The sequence below is a fragment of the Notamacropus eugenii genome, chromosome 6, assembly GCF_028372415.1.
Source record: "Notamacropus eugenii isolate mMacEug1 chromosome 6, mMacEug1.pri_v2, whole genome shotgun sequence".
In the NCBI taxonomy this organism is placed as follows: domain Eukaryota; kingdom Metazoa; phylum Chordata; class Mammalia; order Diprotodontia; family Macropodidae; genus Notamacropus; species Notamacropus eugenii.
Genome location: NC_092877.1, coordinates 59,082,414 through 59,104,917, shown reverse-complemented (window position 1 = coordinate 59,104,917; position 22,504 = coordinate 59,082,414). Strand labels below are relative to the sequence as shown.

General features: G+C 40.2%; 1 long non-coding RNA gene across 2 annotated transcripts in view; it reads left to right on the top strand.

Moving 5' to 3' along the window:
* LOC140509794 (uncharacterized) overlaps window positions 1-21,632 on the top strand; it is a 36,004-nt gene extending 14,372 nt beyond the window's left edge. For both annotated transcript variants that reach the window (XR_011968921.1, XR_011968920.1), the window contains exons 2-4: window positions 2,497-2,610; window positions 8,141-8,244; window positions 20,879-21,632. This is a non-coding gene — a long non-coding RNA (uncharacterized lncRNA). The remainder of the gene's footprint in view (window positions 1-2,496; window positions 2,611-8,140; window positions 8,245-20,878) is intronic.
* The last annotated feature ends 872 nt before the right edge of the window (window positions 21,633-22,504 follow it).

The following is a 22,504-nucleotide window of genomic DNA, read 5'->3' as shown; positions in this document are numbered from 1 at the left end:
CCAACTCTGGAAGGGCAGAACGTACTCATGATGTACTTTTAAGTTTCTCAATCGGAGAATTTCACCATCACTTTCTTAAGTCTCAAAATCATCAAAACAATAAATCAAGCCCTGACTAGTACCTTTGCAGATTTCTGAGGTGTAAACACTCATGCTGAAAATGTAAATCAGCTTTCAAGGACCAATTTGAGCTGGCTTTAGTACAGTCCTGAAGGTCTTTGCATATCTCTGTGTGTGTATATGTACATGTGTGTATGTATGTACATACATATATATGTATGTCTATGTCTATGTATTCTGTCATTTGATCCTCTCAACAACCTTGTAGAGTCAATGATATTTTTATGCTTATTTTACAGAGGAGGAAACTGAGGCTAAGGGAGTCCATCATCACACAGCTGTGTGTCAGAGGCAGTCTTAAGTATTTCCTGTGCTTGATCCTCCTCCCTGAACCCTACGTGTAACCCCCCCATGCACACACAAATACATATGCACACACATAAATTCACACATACACACATGCACACAGATGCACACGTACACACATATACACATACGTGCACACATACATCGCCACTATCACCGTAATAACCAGCATAACATTGAGTAAACACTTGATAACAGCTTATTGAATGCATGAAAAACTATTGGCCATTAATAATTCCAGCTGAACTGTTAGATGTAGGTCAACCATACCTTCTGCCCGTTTCTTTCTTCCTTTACAGCTTCCTGTTCCTCTTATGGAATGAAGCATGTACTGATAGAAAACACTCAACAATGAACCACACCTGGAGGCAGAGGAAATTGTCATTTTTCTCATGTCCATTTCCTGATCTTTGAAACTGCCATTTATCCTACTCAGATTATGGGCTTGACCAGTGTTCATTTGATCAAACACAGGTTTTCATTTATTCAACAAATATGTATGAAGTGTCTGCTGTGTCTAGTGCATTTGCTCAGGGCTGGGGAAAATGCAAAGAGAGGTTCCCTGCCCCCTAGGGCAGGGAGTGTGGTCAGGAGACTAGGTCATAGATACACTAAAATTAAATAAACAGAAGAGTTAAATAAACAACTAATAAAAATAGCTAATAGCTAAATAAAGAATAAATAAAGCGTATCAATGATAAATATTAATTATCAAATAAATAGCTCATAGAAATAGCCAACAGCTAAATAAATAGTATCAATAACAAATGCTCATTATTTTAAAATAGCTAATAAATAAGAAGCTAATAGCTTTTAAAAATATCTGCCCAATGTTCTTGTAAACTGCAGTAGCTTGCTCAGGTTCACACTGGTGATTAATAAATGGCAGATCCAAGTCTTAAACACAAGTCTTCAGCTCTTTCTACTGCAGAGTTCCTTCTATAAGGCAAGGGAAATCCAAGGGCCAAATGAAATATACAGATCCAACAGCAGCAACCTTGCATGATGGATTCATCATCGTCATCATCAATACTGACTAAGCATCCATCTGGACTGCACATTAGACTTGTTTAACATTAAATCGATTCCATAACCATTTATCTCATGTTAGGCGGCAAGCAAAGAAAGTGAGCACCATCTTAGTCGAGAAAGATAGGGTCCAAAATTAGGGAGGGGATGTGCTCACTGTGTTCTACTCTGGCTACATGTGGAATATATTGGGTTCAGTTGTAGGCATCACCTTTTAGGAAGCAAATTGACAAACTTGATTGTATCCAGACAAGGGTCACCAGGATAGTCAAGGCAAAGGTCTTTAGTTCATGCTATATGAAAATTTATTGAAGGGGCTGGAAATGTTTAGCTTGGAGATGACAAGACTTAGTAGAGGAGGCTGTGCAGGGGAGATGATGGCTGTCTTCAAGTATTTGAAGGACTGTCAAGGGAAAAGGGGATTTGACTTACTCTGCTTGACCCCAGGGGAGGAGCCAGGACCAACAGGGGAAGTTGCAAAGAGGCATATTTAAGCTTGATATAAGGAAACCTTCCCAACCATTAGAATTATCCCAAAGCAGAATGAGCTACTTTGGGACATAGTGGGTGCCTTCTTTATTCGAGGTCCCTTCCAACATCACTTTTCTGTGCCGCAGCTTTCTTATAGGTAAAATGAGGTGGTTGGATTTGATGAGCTCTATGGTTCTTTCTAGCTCTAAAACTGTTTTCTTACTAATATTAATCCATAAATATATATATTGTTACTACTTATTAGCTATGTGACAACTCAACCTTTCTGAGGCTTAGTTTTCTCACATCCAAAATAAGAATGACAATCCTTGCTCTGCTTGCTTATTGCGGTTTTTGTGCAGTGCAGGTATATGTAGAATACTAAAGAATGTCAACAATTATTAGAAACATTTTCTATGGTTTCTGTGGACACACCCTAAAATGCCTCTAAGAAAGAAGGGAGTTTAAATTTCGTAGTGACGTAACTAAACCGTTTTGGGAATTAATTTTGATGATTTTAGTGCTTTAAAGTAACAAAAATAGATGACTTTTGTCTATATTCTTTTGCAGAAAATAAAAAAAACAAACAACAGTTCCCGTGGGTTTTCGCTGTCTTTCCTCTCCTAATATTAAGTACCTGCTTGAGCTGTTATTGCAAGAAGCAACAGAATTCAAAAAAAATTGGTAAGAATTGTTTCAAGTGTTCTGAAAATGTAAGAGGCTACGGCAGGGGAGGGGAACGTGCATTTAGTGTCTACTTTGTGCCAGGTAGGGCAAGACCCTCACAACAATCCTGGGAAGTAGGTGTTATTATTATATCCATTTTATAGCTGAAGAAACTGAGGCAGGTGGAGGGGATGTGAGTTGCCCAGAGTCGTATAGCTACAAAGTGTCTGAAACTGGATTTGAACTCAGGTCTTCTGACCCCATGACTAGCACTCCATCTACTATGCCTCTTGCTAGTTATTATTTTTGTCTATAACTAGTAATTATTTCTAACAACTCATGATAATATCAATATTAATAATCCTTCCATTAGATAAACTTTTCTTTGCATATAACCTAAACTTGCCACATAACAATATGCCATTTTCCTCTTTTCATACCATCATTAGGGATAAGGACTAGACCTGGGATTTCATTGACACAGATAATGCCTAGATGAGGAAACATTTACCAGTGCAAGTCAGAATTATCTCTGGTCTTAAAGAACGACTGAGAACACCCATCTCTTAAGCTGCTTGTCCAGGGTCCCACAGCTTGTACATATCAGAGGCTAGACTTTAATTCTGGATTCCTGCCTCCAAGATCAGGTCGACATGGAGTGCACATGCTGCCTCTTCTTACATGATTAGCTCAAAAAATGTTTATTAAGCTCCTGCTGTATGCTGTTGGGGATACTAGTTGATGAGTAAAAAAAGTCTCTGCCTTAAAGGAACTTCCAGTCTAGCAGTAATGTAGTACACTGTAATTGACAAGTATTCAGATTTTCGAAAATTATTGTTAGCTCATCCTTCAAACAATTCTTTGGGCTAAATGTGTAGAATCTCAATTAAATGGGACCAGAGTGTTCAAAACACAAAAGTTTGCTTTTAGTCCTCTGTCTTTGGGTCACTAGTGTCAGGAAGACAGGGCTACAAAGAAGGCAGCAGATGTAGATAGTAGCCCTGGGGTACTAGTTTCTTGTCCACTTTGGGGAGCTAAGGCTCAAGAAAGCCTTTTAGTTGGTGTTTATAGCTGACCCATTCCATCGTGAAAAAGGGCAAAGGAACCACATAAAATTTCTTCATGGTGGACTGGTGTGGCTATGTCTGGTTTCCTCGGTGGACTTCTTCATGTGTTCATGTTTGTATTGTCATGCATTAGATGTTCTGGGCCAGGCTCTAAGGTGCTCAAGGGCTTGGGTACAGAGAACATCAAGGGCTTCAGGTAATTATGCCAATGCATCCCTGACAGAACCTTGCTCTTTCGGGTAGGCCTATATAGGAGGTCTTGAGACCCTGACACTTTGTCCTGACCCTACCTGTAGCCCAGCACTAGATTTGTACAACCTTAAAAAGTAGCAAATGACAAAATAAAAGACATATTTAATGAGGCAGGGAGAACAGATGTGGAGTCAGAAGACTGGATTGAGGCTAGTCTCTTCATTTTACTACCCATGTGATCTTGGGTAAGTCACTTAACCACTCTGGTCCTCAGTCTCCTTACCTTGCAGGACTTTAGAGTTCTTCATCTTACATGTAACCTAGGTGGAATGATCACCTCTCATCTGATTTCTTCCTTATTTATTCTCATTTCACATTCTAAAACAATCAAGAGACATATTTTGATATTCCGTTATTAATTAATAGAATTGTAACATCTCAGCTAGAATTACAACGTCAATTTTCTGAGGCTCCATTTCACTTTATTAAATACTACTTATTTAGTAAATTTGAGAAACCTATTCTTCTAATGGCTTTGGTTTATCTCTCTTATATCAAGGCCCTAAATCATCTTTGCTTAAGTAAACATCAAGACTCCTGGCTACAGTATTTATTTACAGTATAATCAGTCTTTTTTTAATACATCAACTTTGAGAAAGATCGCAGTCAGAGGCATATCACTATAGCTACTTCATTCTAGAAAAAGTTTCATCATTCACTTTTCTCAGTAAATTAATTGAAATCTCTTTTCAAGAATTCCGTTTACGTTTCTTTATAAAATAAGTGTTAAACTTAATTTTTTGAAGAAATAAGATCTCTTAATCCTCTTATCAGTCTTCTTCACTCATCATACCTAGCAATCAATCCAAAAAGACAATTAAACTCTCCATCCTCTCACAGACTCCTCAAAGAATAACAGTTGTCCTGTAAATTCACTATCCCATTACCTCTTTTTTAAAAAATCAATTTGTTATTTGTTTTTAAAATTTTTTAAATTTTAATTTCTGAAATCTTTCCCTTCTGTGGCAGATGGCCTGCATCCCCACACGACTCGGTAATGTGGTAAAGAAGAAAGACACGGGCAGGCAGATGTAGATAGACCAACTCTATTTATTGATCTGAGGGTCAGGATATATGTATAGACAGAAACCGCAAGTCTACGTGACATTCTGCACATCTCCTGTCCTATTGATTTGATCAATCTTATTGTCTTAAAGACTGTTAGCCTAGAAGGCATCTATTTTACTTATCCTTTGTTTTCTGTAGTTCTCTTGTTTGTCTCATGGAGACAGCAACATGGCGGGGGTGGGGGGGGGTGGGGGGGGGGTGGGCATGGAGAGCCATTCTAGATGATAATGAGCACAGTCTCAAAGAACAGTTTCCCCGAAGGTCTATTCTGATCTTGTCAACCACACTCCACCCTGGCCCTCAACGCCCTTCCTTCTGCCCTTTCTCCTACCCCTTGAGAAGGCAAGAACAATTGCTTCTTAAAGATATGGTAACCATATGGATACTTAGTGGGAGAGGCTGATGAGGGTGGTATCATATCTATAAAATGAAGAGGTTGGACTAAATCAGCAGTTCTTCAGTGTTTTGATCTGAAGACTCCTTTACGTTCTTAAATATTATTGACAAACCTAAGGAACTTTTTGAAATATAGATTCCATCCAACAGTATGCTGGAACCAACTTGTACTAGCATGGAAGAACTAGTTGTCAAATTTTCAGTGTGAGCTAATTTAAACTTCAAAAATCAGCTAATGCTAAAAATGTTCTTGTTGATCACTTAAAAAGGAAATGGGAAAAAATGTTTATAATTCAAATTAAACTTAAAAGTGTGTTGTGCCTTTGTAGAGGGCTAGTTGTTAAATATTTATCAGAACACCCCTAGTTTTATCTATTAATATTTACCGTATTAGCCATTAAAATGGATTAATGAATACACAGTTATTTATTAACTAATTTTAAATAACAATAATAAACCCATTACATGTTAACATAAACAACATATTTTTATGAAAACTATAGTTTCCAAAACAAAAAAAATATTAGTGAAAAGAATGCCATTGTTTTACATATTTTTTTCACATCTTTTTCGTGTCTATCAGGGATGGGGAACCTGTGGACTCAAGGCCACATGTGGCCCTCTAGGTCCTCAAGTGTAGCCCTTTGACTGAATCCAAACTTCACACAATAAATCCCCTTAATAAAAGGATTTGTTCTATAAAACTTGGACTCAGTCAAAAGGCCTCACCCAAAGACCTAGAAGGCCACATGTGGCCTCAAGGCTGCTGGTTCCCCAACCCTGGTCTAGATTAATAGAAGAAAGTTGGATTATCACATCAGTTTCTACATTTAAAAATGTTGCAATATGTTGTTTTGGTTGAAGTATATGACAAAAATCTGACTATATACACACACACATGTATATATGTAGTTAGAAGAGTATTTTAATAGTTAAATATTTTAGTATTATTATGAAAATAGTTTTGACCTCACAGACCCCCTGAAAGGGTCTTGGGGACCACAAGGGGTAAAGGGTCCACATTTTGACAAGAGCTGGGCTAGATTATCTCAAAGGGCCCATCAAGTTTGAATGTTCTAGAAGTTTGTGAGAATTTGAGAGACTAAAGAAGGAGATAAAAACACTGTATTTAACTACTTGCAAGGTATCATTAATTCAAGGTGTTAATTTTTTTTCTACTAGACCCTTGAAGTCAGAACTAGAAATCACAGGGAGAACTTATAGGGAGGCATCTATTAGTTCCGTATAATAAGGTTTTTTTATAACCATTGGAGATATCTCAGAATGGAATGGACTACATTTCCCTAAGATCTTCACATTGAAACTGGTTGTTGTAGAAAAGATTTGGGCTTCAGGTATGGGTTGGATAAGTTGGTCCTCTGAAGTCCCTTCCAGCTCTGAGATTCCATGATTTTAGTCATTGAAACTAACTCTTGGTTTATTAGGGCTCAGAATACCTTCACCACAATTAATCAATCAAGATTAATAGATTAATCAATTAACCTTAAGTGCTTGCTGTTGTGCTTGGTACCTTCAAAAACAATCTGCCCCACACTAAGTTTTTCCTCCACTAATTGGTCACCTACCGGTCCTGACCACTCTCTTGTGGGCAGATCTGCTCCTCTCCTCTCTAGAGCTGAGGGGGCTGTATGACAAACTCCTTTAACTCACAACCACATAATAGGATGCTGAAGAATACAGGAAACATCAAGTGCTTGCCCTGAGCCAGGCTCATAGAAGGACAGTAAACTAATTACAAAGATTCCATTGTTTTGCTCTAAGCCTATTAATTTAAAGAGAAGCATTTCTTGGCTGATTTATTGCAGAAAAGGCTTCAGCATTTTGGGAGCCTCATTGAAAAAGAGCTGAATTCCGTTGTTACTTAACCTTATTGCTCTTCAGCACCATACACAGTCCAAGGGAGGGAAATCTCTCCAAGATGCTTGGTGCCTCTACTGCCCTCTGCTGTGAGCATAGACTAGATCTGATAAAAAGATTCAGAGTCCCGTTAAACTGAAGAGCTGACTGGGCTTGTGTGCATTGCCCAGAAAGTCAACCTGGAGAGTTTTTCAGTTCTCTGGCTTAAAGGAGCTCCTTGTCATTACAACAGTGTAACACTTTCTCAGCACCTTTTAAGTGTAATTCTAAATTAATTAAGAGCTTGTCATTTCTTCATCATCTCTAAAGCCGGGAGGAGAAGATTTGCCCCAGGAGTGTGGTAAAGATTAGAAGGGGAGGAGGTATCAGAGCTATTAGCTTCATGTGGTGTAAACTGTTCTTGAAGTGACTGAGGACATTAGAGCCTGTAGTCCAAAGTTTTAAATTGCCTCAAGTATGTGGGTTTCCCCATAGAAACCTACTAGGTTTCTGTAAGTATGTGACTATTCTCCCCCATAGATAATATGTATACTGATGGGAAGGGATAACCAGGGTACATGAGTGGACTCATATTTTGACTTTTCCTATATTTATCTTCCATTGAGTAATCTTGATGTTGAAATTATTATTGTCATTGCATTATTCTTTAATGAACATTTTATATTTGAGCCAATGACATCCTATTGATCAGTTTCATATAACTGGTGAGTACACCACTAAGGGCCCATGAGCTACCATGATGAGTAGTAGGAATGTTTATCACCCTACAACAAGGTTACACCTGAGAGCCTGAAAGAGCATAAGTTATAGCAGCATGGTGGTGTCCCTGCTGTGGGGAACCCTGACCTGCAAATGTGAGAATTAATTATGCCTCATCCAATCCCTAGAGCCAAACAGAAGTGACCAGGAGGAAACAGAAGAGACTGAGTATATTGAAATGAAAATAAAAACTAAGGAAGATGAAAGAACCCCATCCAATACAACAGAATGGGTAAGTTTAATTGCTGCCAATGTGCTAGGATATCTGGGGGTACATTGATTCATTATCGGTTTGCCAAAGATTTCAGTTTTGGGTGGCTGTTCAATTCAGTGACAGCTGAATAGAATACTAAGTCTCAGATCCTTAGATCCTTGGGATCCTTAGAAAAGATCCTGAAGGTCTCAGAGTCCAAATTATACTCTTCTCCAGCATCCTCAACAACTGTTCATCTAGAATTCTGTTTGAAGACCTTGAAAGATGGGGAACATTCTACCCCCACCCCCAAACAGTCCACTTAATTTCTGAATAGCTCTAATTGTTAATAAATTTTTCCTTACACTAAGTTGAAATCTGCCTCTCTGTACCTAACACTCATTACTTGTAATTTTGCCCTCTGAAACCAAACAGAGCAAATGGTCTGATCTTTCAACATGCCAGCCTTTTGAATATTTGAAAATAATGATCAAGTCTTTCCTCACACCCCCAAGTCTTCTCTTCTTCAACCAGTTCCTTCAACTGATCTTATTAGGGCATGGTCTCCAGTTGTCTTACCATCCTCTGGGCATATTCCAACTTTCACCATCTGTCCTTCCTAAAATGTGGTGCTTGGACATGAGGCTCTGGATGGGATCTGAGCAGAGCAGGGAAGAAAGGACGGTAACTTTCCTCTTTTTAGATGTTCTACTGCTCTTAATGCAGCCTCAGACCACATTTGCTTACTTGTTGTAAATTGAATGATTGCATTTCTACAAAAGCAAGACTAAATCTTCTCCACACTTTTCCCCACTCCAAATTTTACTTGAAAATCTAGGTTTTCCTTAGGCTGTCAGAATAAAAAGGATCCTCCAAGGCTATCTATCCTTATCCATAGTTGAACAAATTTCCTATTACAACTTGTCTGGACAAATGTTTCACTGAGCTTCTGCCTGAAGGCAAGTTACCATCATCATCATCAAGTTAGTGGAAGCCTATTAATTTGTGAGCCAACCCATTATACTTTTGGGTAGCTCTAACTGCAAGTTTTTCTTTACATCAAGCTTAAATTTATCTCTCTACAATTTCTACCCATTTCTCCTAAGTCTGCCCTCGAGGACCCTGCAGAACAAGATTAAGCCCTTTTCTATGTAACATCTCTTCAAATAATTGAAGACAGAGATCATGTCCCCCGCTTAAGTCCTGGCATCTCCATTTCCTTCACCTGTCCCTGATGTGACTTGATCTTGAGGCCTTTGACTCACCTAGTTGCCCTCTAAGGATAGTGTTCAGTTTACTAAATTTGTCTAAAATGTGACACCTAGAACTAAATGTAATAATCCAACAGTCTAAGCAAGGCATGGGATAGCCCAGTGCTCCCAACAAACACATCAGTCAGTCAGCCAACATATATTAAATGCATCTTGTGTCCCTTGCCTTGAGCTAAGCATTATGTTGCTACCATATCTCCAGAACTCTTTACATCTTTCTCACATCAGGTAGTTTTGTGAATTTTCAGGGCCTGAGACCTAGGGCAGATATTTGTTTGATAAACTGTAGGGTTCATCTTCTGACTCAACAATAGGAAATTATTTGCTCCACTCTCATTTCAGAGTTGTTGCAGTTCAATAGAGATGAAGGGATGCTAACCAAAAATTTCCCAAGCACATAGACAAAGTGCAAACATGGGAGCTGACTAACTTTGGTATCAGAGAATCTTGAAATGGCAGAGCTGAAAGAGATTTTAGAACATAGAACATGAAATTTTAGAATTCCAAGAGATCTTAAAACACAGAACATCAGAACTGGAAGGGGCCTTAGGACATAGAACATTAGTGCTATTAAAATTTTAAAAAAACCTCAGAACATAGAATGTCAGAGATGGAAGGGACTTTAGAATATAGAATATTAGTGCCAAAGAAAGACCTTGTTACATAGAATGCCAGAAATATAAGAGCCTTTGAAAATTGCTGAAAAAGACTTCAGAACATGGAATGTTTAAAGCGGAAGAGACCTGGGCTGTGATGTGGGGGTTGGGAAGGAGAGAGAGAGAGAGAGAGACAGAGAGACAGAGAGACAGAGAGACAGAGAGACAGAGAGAGACAGAGAGAGAGAGAGGAAATAGGTGGCCTACATGGATCCAACTTAGGACTATTGGGAAGTGAGTCATAGGACCAAGTAACAGAGTGAAGCAAAAGCTTTGTGTTCCTTCCAACAATGGGCAGATGGGAGCATTAGTGCCCAGTCAGAAAGGAGAAAAAGGAAGGGGCACTGACAAGAAAGTTGGGGATAAGTATTTCCCATAAGTGCTCCATGAGGCCCTCCAGTATTCAGTAGCTCTCAACAGCAGGCAGGATGAGAAAACCTAGGAAGAGGGCTCTCCATAGTGACTGTCACTGTTGAGAGCCCAAAAAGGGATGAAGGAAACCCACTGCTATCAATTCTGGCTACATGTTAGCCTCACTGATAAAAGGTTTGTTGAGAAAGATGTTGTAAATGATTGTTTTTGTTAGTAATTGAAATGATCACAATCTTGATAACAAAAAGTATTAATTAGCCTCTCCCAAGATTTCGCTTTCCTAAGCCAATCTTGCTTTCATGACAAGAATTAGAGAATCACAGAGTTGACTTTAGAGATCCAATCCCTACCAGATAATTCAGCCTCACTTTTAGTCTCTAACAGATTGTGGCCATCTAAGCCCTGCTTGAATACTTGCCTGATGGAGAACTCCTTCCATGACAGATCATGGAGAGTGGAGATTCAGCTACTCACCTTCAAATCTTCATGATTTCTATTCATGGTTCTAGAATTCTGTCAAATGATTAACAGTAGCTTCATTCCTCTGAATTATTCATGCTTGTTTTTCTGGGTCTTCATACAGATTAACTGGAGCCAAAGTCAACAGGATCTGATATGAGGAGTTTGATACCCAGAGCAAATATTTACTTGATAAAGGCAGGGATGGTCTGTCTTCTGATTCATATTGAGAAATGGTAGGAGTCATAAGAATTTCTTTTCCTTTACCACCATTTCAATGACACTGTAGTGATCTGGAGATTAAGGGACATTCTCCAGGAAAAAGAAGACCCAGGAAAGTATGAACAACATGTTAAAATTGGGATTAGCCTCCTTTGGGATCATAGAATCATCAACTGCCAAAACTACAGTAAGTTGATTTCAGGGTCATAGTCAATAGTCAAATTAATATATAAGTTGAAAAAAAACCTGGTTTTTAGAATTCTGTCCATTTTTTTTTACCACTGTCACTATAGAAGTAGAAAAAGGTCCTCAGAGGATTGTGGATAATTCTGTGTTTCTCTTTGATTCATTAGTTGCCATAACCAAAGAATTCATCACATAGGAGTCAGTTTACTGGGAATGAGCCAAATGGTCAGTAGAAATGTTTATAATAGATACAAGTAGAATACAGCATATTACCAACAAAGTTGTTTAGGAGAGAAAACATACCCAGTAGTATCAGAGCCAATATTATTATTGATTACCTCCAAGGTCCTTTCAAGCTCTAAATCTATGATACTATGATCCTATATGAGCCTGGAAAAGTAGGTGGTCCTGTCATGTATCTAGAGTGAGGATTAACTGTTAGCTATACACATGCTCCACTGAGACCCTTGCATTGTCTAGAGCAAGGCCCCTAGCATGAGGATTTATTGGTGAACATAGAGAAGAATTACACAAGATGCAAAAGAATGGATGGTTTACACTCTACACCACTGGAGGAAATATCAGTGTCAAGGAAATCATGGCGCCATCCAGACATAAGTGATAGCTGATTCAGGGCAGGAACAAGGCGTCTGGCAGAGGGTAAGGCACGCTTCTCTCTAGAACCCAAAGGGATACACGAAAGCAACAAAGCATGCAGGTTTTTGTGTAATTTCCAAAAGCACAAGTCAATAAGAGTCAAGAGTCTTTGACCTGGCCATGTTTTAGCCTTATAGAATAATCCAGTCAGAGACAACAGGTTGTTCCAGTGGAGTTTCTCAATTAAGAGCAGGCTCTTTGCAGTTATGTGAAAAAAAATCCAGAGTATAAAGTTCAATAATCCAAGTGCATTATTATAAATCATATTATAGAATTCACAATCACAACGGAAACCATGTAAATACTATCTGTCTTATCTAAACTAGATATGAGACAGAAGCACAAAAGTACTATTCCAGGGGGGGAAATAGGATATGGTTAATAATAATAATAATAACTATTATTATATATTATTATAGTACCATAGGTAGTCAGCTGCCATGTTATATTAGATTATCATTATTATTGCTAACATTTATACAACACCTGCTTTGTGCCATGCATTCCACTAAGGACTCACAACAAATCTGAAAGGTACATGCTCATCTTATCCCCATTTTATGCTTGAAGAAACTGAAGTAGTTAGAGGTTAATAACTTGCCCAGGGTCACACAGCTAGTAAGTGGCTGAGGCTGGATTTGAACTCAGGTCTTCCTGATTCCAGGCTTGGCACTCTATCCACTGTGCCATCTACTTGCCAAAGCAACAGGAACAATTCCAATCAAAACAGCAGGCCGCTGTGAATGGGGGACATGTCAGAGTAATGGAAAAGATAACACATTGAAAGGAAGTCCCAAAGGCCTTTGCAGTCTGTGTTATAACATGTCTTTACACTGGCACATAAAGCCTTAGGATGCCACTTTAGAATGGTTTGCTTTCCATGGATGGATGACCTGTGACCCTTAAATGAGGAAGAAAATGAATGAGGTGGGGAGCCTGTGGCTTCAAGGCCACATGTGGCCTTCTAGGTTCTCAAGTGTGGCCCTTTGACAGAATCTAAACTTCATAGATCTTCTCATATGGCCTCAAAACCACAGGTTGCCCACCACTGGTGGATCTACCAGAGTATTCACAGATTCAAAAGTTCTACTCTAACATTAGAACTGAATTTTCAGAAGATATTCTACAAGAACATCACTAATACTATGGATTTATTATGTGCTTTCATGTGCATAATACCATGAGAGGTTCAAGGACCTAGAAGTTTGGATTCTGTCCAAACTTTATCCTCATGGAATTTAGACTCTAACAGAGGTATCTAAAACATGTTCATACATCTATAATACATAATACTACATGGCAAATACAGGAGAGAGGAGCTGATAAAGGGCTATGTTCCCAAGGACTTAAGGTGGAGAAGAAGAGGGGAAATGTGGGATATAGTCTTACTATCTAAAGAACCAAATCACCACCCTTGGCCTACCAAGCAAAGTCCTTTCTACTGGACAAGTCGTAGAGGTAGGAAAGAAGATAAGGAAACTCTTAACAGACACTCCTTGCCTGATGCTGAGCTATTTTAGGGTTTATCATACTTTTTTAATATCAGTTATGATGCCACCACCTTCTCCCCAAGATGCTTCCATATGGCATCCCCCAAATTCCAGGCCCTTCACATCCTAGGCCTCATTCTGTCCCTAGCAGCTGCTCAGGGAGAAAAACTCTCCAAGTTTGGTCTCTATACTTTCTCATCATTCAGTTGCTATTATTTTGTTGTGATTCGTTTTTCATTTATATCATATTGGAAGTTATTCTACTCAGCTAGGATCTAAAATGATCTCAGATTGTCTCAGGGGTGGAATTGCCTACACCTGAGCTATTGCAGGTGGTCCTGAGAGAAGCCAAGAACAGGAGCCCTCTGAGAACCACAGGATTTACCTCTGAATCATTCAGTCCCCCCTTCTCCTTCTAGCTCTGGTGAGAAAGCGCAGACAGCAGGTCCATGAGGGTGAGTTCTAATGAGACTGGATAGGGGTGAAATGGAAGGAAGGTTTTCCAGCTGTGTGAACCTGGCCAAGTCACTTAAATCCCCTGAGACTCAGTTTCCTTATCTTTAAAAAGAAGAGTCTATAGCTCATCTAGTCTATTTCCTCCCCTCCATTTTATAGTGAGAAAAATGAGGCCCAGAGAGAAGGGACACTTGTCCTCCCTCCTTTGAGGGTAAGGAATGTCTGCTTTTTGTCTCCTCAGCCCTCAGCACTATGCCTGAGTACTTAAAAAGGACTTTTTCATTCATTCATTTATTCCCACACTGAAGTAATGTGAGCTATTTTATTATAATTGCAGTTATTATTATGTGTTCTGACTAACCAAAGGTCTGATAGCAATTGCAGTATTCCTGGCCTTATAGGGAACAATCTAGAATAGATTTAAAGGGCTCTTTTCTGAAATGAAAGGCTTTCAGGAGAAGTTTGCTTGAAGGTGGGAGGAGAGGAGTGGGCTGAGATAATAAAATTCTACTAATCAGATTAGAGTTTTTAAGAGACTTAATAGCTCTAGTGTTTGTTAATCTTTGACAAGGACACAAGAAATTGTCTTGAAAGTGAGAAGAAATAGATAGAGCCTGACGTGAATAAATGAGTCAGCACCTAAGCATTCATCCGGAGACATTTGGACTTGACTAAGAAGCCAGGACAGGGTGGCAAAGTGAAAGGGATGGACCAGAGTTTGAATCTCAGCTCTGCTACTTATTAACCAAGTGACCTTGAGCAAGTCACTTCTTTCTGGGTCTTGGCTTCTTCTTCCTTAAAATGAGGGGATTGGATTGAATCATCTCTGGCTTCCTTTCGGATTGTAAATCTGTCACCCAATAATTACCCAAGGCTGAATGGAGGCAATCTAAGCTCAGCTGTATTATTTTAATTAGAAAGCTAATATCCACAGTGGCCTCTAATCACAAAGGTGACATCCTCCTTTTCTTGTCTGCTCTTATTGGCACCTGGCCTAGGGATTTGAGAGTCAAGGCTGAGTTTGAGGAACTGACTCCATAAATCATTCATGAGACTTGTGATCTGGTAGGCTTTTCAGATTAGGAGAGCCACTAAACATGTTCTTTACACCTGAGCTTGCATTGCCCTCCTAATTATGCCCAGAGGAATCCTGCCTGGCCCTGGCTCCCTTATAAAATGCTCCCACTCTTTCTAATTCTAAGAAACTGGCACAATACAATGGAAGGGAAATTAGAGAACCTTGGTGTTGGAAGAGACTCGAGGATGCAGAGCTCTTAATTGGGGTAAACGGCAGCGTCTTTGCCCCAGGGCACTAGCAATGCTGGGGTTGGGTGAAGTTTCTTCTCTACCCCGTGCTTGGAGACTATTTGCCCAGTTTCCAGCTCCTAGTAGCCATCTGCCTATTGCCTCACTCCCTCATCTATCCTAGGGGTTGCCATCCCCTCTCTGTGATTTTCAAAATGGCTGTTGGGCCAACCTCCTCTGGCCCCCATTACTGTGTGACTGTTCTGGAATCGGCCTTCCCTTACCCTACCTAACCACTGTGAAGGCACCAATTAGACTCTTTGGAATGAGCCATCCCCTCTTTTTTTTTTTTTTTTACTAATTTTTTTTTTCAGTTAACAAGCATTGATTTTCTCTCCTTACTACTTCCCCCACCCACTGGGAGAAGAAAAAAGAAATCCATGTTACAAATATGCATAGGCAGGCAAAACAGATTTCCACATTGGCCATATCCAAACATGTGTGCCTCATTCTGTTTCTTGAGTCCACCACCTCTGTAACAGGGAGTGGGTAGCATTCTTCATCATGAGACCTCTGGAATTATGGTTGGGTACTGTGTTAAATGGAGTTCTTAAGTCTTTCAAAAATGTTCATTTTTATGGCATTGTTAACAGTACAAATTGTTCTCCTGGTTCTGTTCACTTCACCTAAGTCTTCCCCAGTTTCTCTGAAAACTCTCCCTTCATCATTTTTTACAGTATGATGGCATTCCGTGAAATTCACATACTACAATTTGTTCAGACATTCCTCAATCGATAGACACCCCCTTAGTTTCCAGTTCTTAGTCACAACACAAAGAGAAACTATAAATCTTTTTGAACCTATGGGTCTTTTTCCTCTTTCTTTGATCTCTTTGGAGTTTATAGGCCTAATAGTAATGTAGTGACTTTGGGACACAGTTCCAAATTATTTTTCAAATAGCTATTTGGCCACCCCCTCTTCCAAACTGACTGCCTGATCTGCCTTCTGCATTACCATCTCCTATCCCATCACTGCCCCTTGACCAGTTGTTTTGCCCCATGTTAAAAAGAATCCCTACTTGCACTTTGGGAACCTGACATGAACCCATTGCGGTAAGTCATCTTGTATGTGAAGGACTGCCATGTGAAAGAAGGATTTGAATTATTTCTGCTTAGCCTCAGAAATCAGAAACAATAAGGCAAGGAGGCAGACTTTTGTTCAACATACAGAAAAAAATTCTGAACCATTAAGGCTGAAAATGAAATAGGCTACATTGGGGTGGAGGTGGGGAGATAAGTACCCCACCTTCAAGTGAAGGCTGAGTGATCACTTACTGAGGTACATGGAGTTCATATTTGGGATGGAGGCTGAATTAGACCTTAAAATAAAGAACTTCTTAAAAGTCCATTCCAAGCATGGGAAGGGTCAGTACTTGACAGTATGGCATGATGGCTAGAGTGTTAAACTTGGAGTGAGGGTAGCCTGGGTTCACAGCATCCCTCTAACATTTATTAGCTCTGTGATCAAGGGCAAGGTCACTTAATTGCCCAAGCCTCAGTTTCCTCATCTCTGAAGTGGGCATAATGAAGTTTATGGTGCTTACCTCACAGGGCTGTTGTGAGACTCAGACAAGTTACAGTATGGTAAGTGCTTTGCTACCTCTCAAGTGCTATGGAGATGCATATTACTATTAGAAGGGTTTTGCAGCCAAGTACAATTTGTTCTACTGTGTGCCATGTTCTAGACCTTGGAGACACATAAAGCTGAATAAAAGACAGGATCCTAGCCCATAAGGAGGACAGCTAGGTGGTACAAGGGATGAAGTTCTGGGCTAGGATTCAGGGAAAAGACTTGAGTTCAAATTTGGCCTCAGATATTTCCTAGCTGTGTGACCCTGGAAAAGTCACTTAACTTCTGTTTGCCTCTGCTTTCTTGTCTGTAAAATGAAGATGATAATAACACCTACCTCCAAAGGTGGTTGGGAAGATCAAATGGGATGGTGGTTGGAAAGCACTTAGCACAATGCCTAGCACATAGTGAGCATTTAAGAAATACTCATTTACCTTTCTTCCTCCTTTCATGGAGGGAGCTACAAAAATAGGACACACACACACACACACTGGTTAGACCCTGGGCACACCACTTTTCAAAGGTTGCCAAGTGCTGCCTTAGGGCTTTCTTCATTAGAACATGTTGAGTCTGGAATCTCCTAATAAACCTGATCTGGAGAATGTGCAACCCCTCAGTGATCACATTCTTCCATGTCTTCCCTTCTTTCTCAGCTATAACTGAAACTCCAGTGGTGAATATTTGATTTAGGATGACAAAAGATGAAATTAAGAGAGGAAAGGGCATTATTTGTTGAAGTACCTCCCCTCCATCTCCCCCATCTCAGGAGAGCTCAGCACCTTGGAGCATGCTTCAAACCTTTCAAATCAAAGAGCTGTTTACTTTCCTCATATGTATTTTTTTCCATCGATTGAAGTCACATTGCCTTGCCCAACGGGAGCTGTCATTTAGCAGGAGAGGAAAGCAGCCAGAAGAATAAGATTCAGGTTTCTTTTCGTCTTTTAGAAATCAGTGACAAGGCTCAGCTTTCCAAACTGCAAATTATCCTTCATTTCATCTTCTGGGGAAGCTTTTTAAAAATCATTTTTAGTCAAAATTCTAGAAAAAAGGCACCCTTAGATTTGGTTTAGAAAGAAAAATGTATGAGCTTGAAAGATAGCTGAGAGATTACATTCATTTCTACTGGACTGTAGAGTATTTGTCCTGTGTCCAGTGCTCTGCTAGGCACTCTGGGGAATCCAGGTATACACTGCTGCTAAATATTGTATCTTTCCCTAATAAGATGTAAGCTCCCTGAGGGCAGGGACTGTTTGTATCCTTGTGCCTGGTACATACTAGGAGCTCAACAAATTAAAAAAGCAGTCAAAATTATATCACAGAGTCAGGGAATAATTACTAGATGATTTGACTCTAACAGGAGTTCTTAACCTTTGAGTATTGTGGGTCCCTTCAGCAATGTGGCAATGCTCATGGAGACCTCAGAAAAATTTTAAATGCATAAAATAAAATATATAGAGTTACAACAAAAACCAACTATACTGAAATACAGTTAATAAAATATCTTTTTTAAAGCCAAGTACATAGACCCTGGTTAAGAACCCCTGGCCTACAAGAAAATTATAGAGGGAATTCAAAATCTAAAACTGGGTTTGGAGTCAGAAGACCTAGGCTCAGGTCTCAACTTTGTCATTTACTTGCTGAGACTTTGGACAATATTCCCTTAGCCTCTCTTGGTTTGCTTTCTCTTCTGTATAATGAGTAAGTTGGACTAGATGCTCTAAAGTTCCTTCCAGTTCTTAATCCTATGATCTCATCTAATGCCCTCATTTTACGGATGAACAAATGGAAGCACAGAGATGAAATAAGTCACCCTAAGTCATATAAGTAGTAAATGGCAGGAGCATGAGGTGTATGGGGTGTATAGGAGGACTAGCTCCCCTAGTGTGAGGACTTGCCAAGCCCTTTCCAGGGCTGCTCTTTCACCTTTGTTGTCCACCTGTCACCCAACTCTCACCCATGGTGCCAAGAAGCTGTAGATTATGCTGCAACCACACTCCAGTGAGGTTGTTGCTGTTGTGTTCATCCTTCGTTTTCATAGAAGACCAACCCCCTGGTAAACCATCTTGGCAGATGGGCTAAACCAGGCTGAGAGTAACTGACTGGCCTCAAACACATCAGTCTACCTCAGATATGTGAAGACTTCTCCTGGTGGAATGGGCAGATGAAAACAATTTATTTTCCCATGAAGGTGACTGAAGCAGGCTCAGTGGGGCACTTAGAGCTTTGTCAGACTTCAAAGACACCGAGGTCATCTTGACTTTTGTCACTGGACTTTGATGACTCTAGAAGGGAAAGTGAGGCTGATGACTGTGCAGCTCTGCCTCACTTAAATCCAGTTTACAAGCAAGTCAGGACATCACTCTATGATGTCACTGATCCTCCAAAAATGAAGAATGAACAACACAGGAGCAGAATTGCATCTGCCTTTAAATCCAGTGATCTTTTTACTATATGAAGTTTCTTCCTTCTCATGATGGTTGGGCTGAATGACCTCTGACACCCTTTCAAGTTATAGGAGTCTATGTGATTCTAAGGACTAAATAGACATGTACAATCCTGGATAATCAAGTGCCTACATTTTGACAGTAAGTGCTTTTGTGGCTCAGGAGAGAAAAAGATCTCCCTGAAAGATCTAAGATTTGAATCCTAGAAATCACAGATTCTTAGATATAGAGGGAATCTTAGAAGTCACCTAGTCTCATCTCTCTGTGGCAGAAATCTCTCTACAGAGTCCTTGACAGGTATATTCAAGCAAAGGCTGGATGCCTCTCTGAGTAACAAAGAACTCACTACCTTATGAGAGAGCATTGAATGGTCTACCTTACTGAAATAACCTTTAAAGGATCAATAAGATTTTGAATAGGGATGGAGAAATACCAATTGAGGACAGCCAGTTTTATTTCTTTTCTCAGCCCCTAAGTTCTTTCCCAGTGGTTTCTCATGGCTTCTCAAGTCATGTGAGCGTTTCCTTAGAATCTTATTCCAGTTACTTATATTAAATGCTTCCTGGAGGCATGGTCTGATCAAATAATAAATCCAATGGTCCAAAGAAGGTTAAAAAAAATCCCACCTCCTTTTCTGGAAGCTTACCCTGCTCCTGACTAATTGTTCAGGCTAATCAGCTATGACTGGAAAATTAAAACCAATGATGAGGACAGGTTTGGTTGTTTTCTGTCTACCATTCATACCAAGTTCTATGGCTCATTAATTACAGTTATTTATAAAAATGCAATAATCACCTGCTAACTTCTCCCTTTAGGGCTCCATTATGGCAGTAGATTGCAGAGGTTATCAAGTAAAACAATCTGGGAAGGCTGTATGTATATGTCCCATGGTGGAGCCTATGTCTGTTACCTGAGGTCCAGCCCAGCCACATCCATGCAGTATGTGGCCAGGCCAGCTGCAGGGTGAAAATCTCAAAGAACAACTCCAAGTCCCAGAGGGCTATGTTCTGTATCTGCATAGGAATTACCCAAACCTATAAAATCACAGAGTTTTAAAGGTTAACTCACACTGACAGAGGGCATCAAGGCTTTAAAACACTTTGTGTTTTATCATTTAATCCTTACAAACAACTCTGTGTGGAAGCCTGGGCAAATATTTTTATTCTCCATTTCTCAGAAGAGAAAATTAAGACCTATTAAGGGTGGGCAACTTGCTCAAGGTCTACACAGTAAGTAATGGAGCTGACTTGAACTCATATCTCCTGGTGTCAATTTTACTGACTATCCTATGCTGTTTTCAAAAAATATTGTTTGAACCTCTTACAGGGAGACGGAGATTTAATTACCTTTAGAAACCCTGTTAAAAATGGAGTTAAATTGCTAGTGTCATAGATTTAGATCTGAAAGGAGCCTTACTTCAGTCCTCTTAGTTTGAAAAGTAGCAAATTAAAGCCAGAAGAAAAGAGAGGATTTCCTTAAGGGTAACGTATCAGAATCAGGATTTGGACCTGAAGTTCAATGTTCTGCTGCTGCACCACAGCTGTCCGTGTCATCAGATCTAAACAGGACTTAATTTTGTTTTCCAGGCTATTTCTGTCCTTTATGAATCCATGACCTCTTTTGCTAAAAGGCCAGGTGAACAGAGGGATGCTGAAGTTGTGTACACCTCTCTCTACCCAGACTCGTTACCAGTACAGAGCCCAGGGCCATCAGCCATTGCCCCCACAACCAGTACTGGTGCTCCAGAAACGCTCAGGGAGGAACCTGGGAAGGGAGGAAACCAAGATTCTGGATGCAGACAGAGGGAGTTCTCTTCAGAAGCTACCAGCTTGACCCAACCCACCACCCAAACAGGGCGAGCAAACTGGTCTCAGAGGAACCGAAGGTTTTGATGAACTGGAATATTACCTACTTACTGCAACCTCTCCACTTTGTAAATAAAAAAACTGAGGTGTAGAGAGAGAAAATGGAGTCAAGATCAGAATTCTGACTTGAATAGATACTAGACTTTGACTTTCCCTTGGTGGACTCAAGTATCGGGGAAAATCCTTTGAATTGAAGGTACCTCCCAGGAGTAGCCAGAGACTACAACTACTTTAGCTGAGCCATAGAGATAAAGCCGCAGGGAAGGGACTAAACCTGTTATTACATTCTACAGAAAAACTCCAAGTGAGGAAATTCCCTCTACTAATGCAGGTGGGCATCTCCTCTGACCCTCATCTCAGAGCACTGAGACTCACCCCGGGGTCATAACTCAGTTATGTGTGAGAGGCAGAATTTGAACTCATATCTTCCTAGCTTTCTATCCTCTGCGCTATGGATATTCCCCATTAAATGATGCTGCCTGGACACCCGCCTCCTTGTTGATTCTTGATTTTGTTCTGTCTGATTTTTGAGCCAAGGCTTTTTTTAAGGCCTACTATTGCATTCCTGCTTGACCCTTAGGCTGTTGCCTCACTCGGTTTGACATTTCTGCCTTTGGACACTGGCCAGTTTTCTGATTTTACTGTGTGGGCCCCTAAGGGCTCTCCCTCCTGGGCTGGTATCCACCCAGGGCGGGTCCTCCACCCTCTATTGTTCACTTGATGACTGCTGATTAGCCAATGATCTGATACACCCACTAATCCAAGGTCTGCGGCTACCTCTCACCTCCAGTTAATATATATTACAGTTAGTACAATGTGGGAAAAGTCACCAGGTTCATAAAAGAGATAGCAGACTCATAGAATTTCAGAACCAGAGGAATCCTTAGAGGGCAGTGAGATTCATACCTTTATCTAAATAGGCAATCCCTTTATGACATCTTAAATCCATGGTCATCAAGGCTTTGCAAGAGGACCTCCAGTGATGGGGAGTCCATCACCTCCCGAAGGAAGTGGAGAAGAGGGAAGATCAATGGTGACACATTTCAAATGCTTCCGTATGTTTCAGAAGGGTCGTGATTTCATTTGTGTAAGTCCTCACTCCATTAATTGCAGCCCCTCTAACCTAGGGAAGAGGATCTTTATAAACTGGTTGGACCAGAAATCTTCATCAGACAGTAGCCAACATTTGGGCAGTGAGTCTTTCTGCCCGGCCCCCAATCCCTAGTGGGAAGAGCCTATGATCCTCACCTGCTCTTTTTGGAGCATTTACGTGGAACAGTGCAGATATAACACTGGCCTTGGAGACAAGAAAACCTGAATTCTCCAGCCTCAGAGATTTATTAGCTG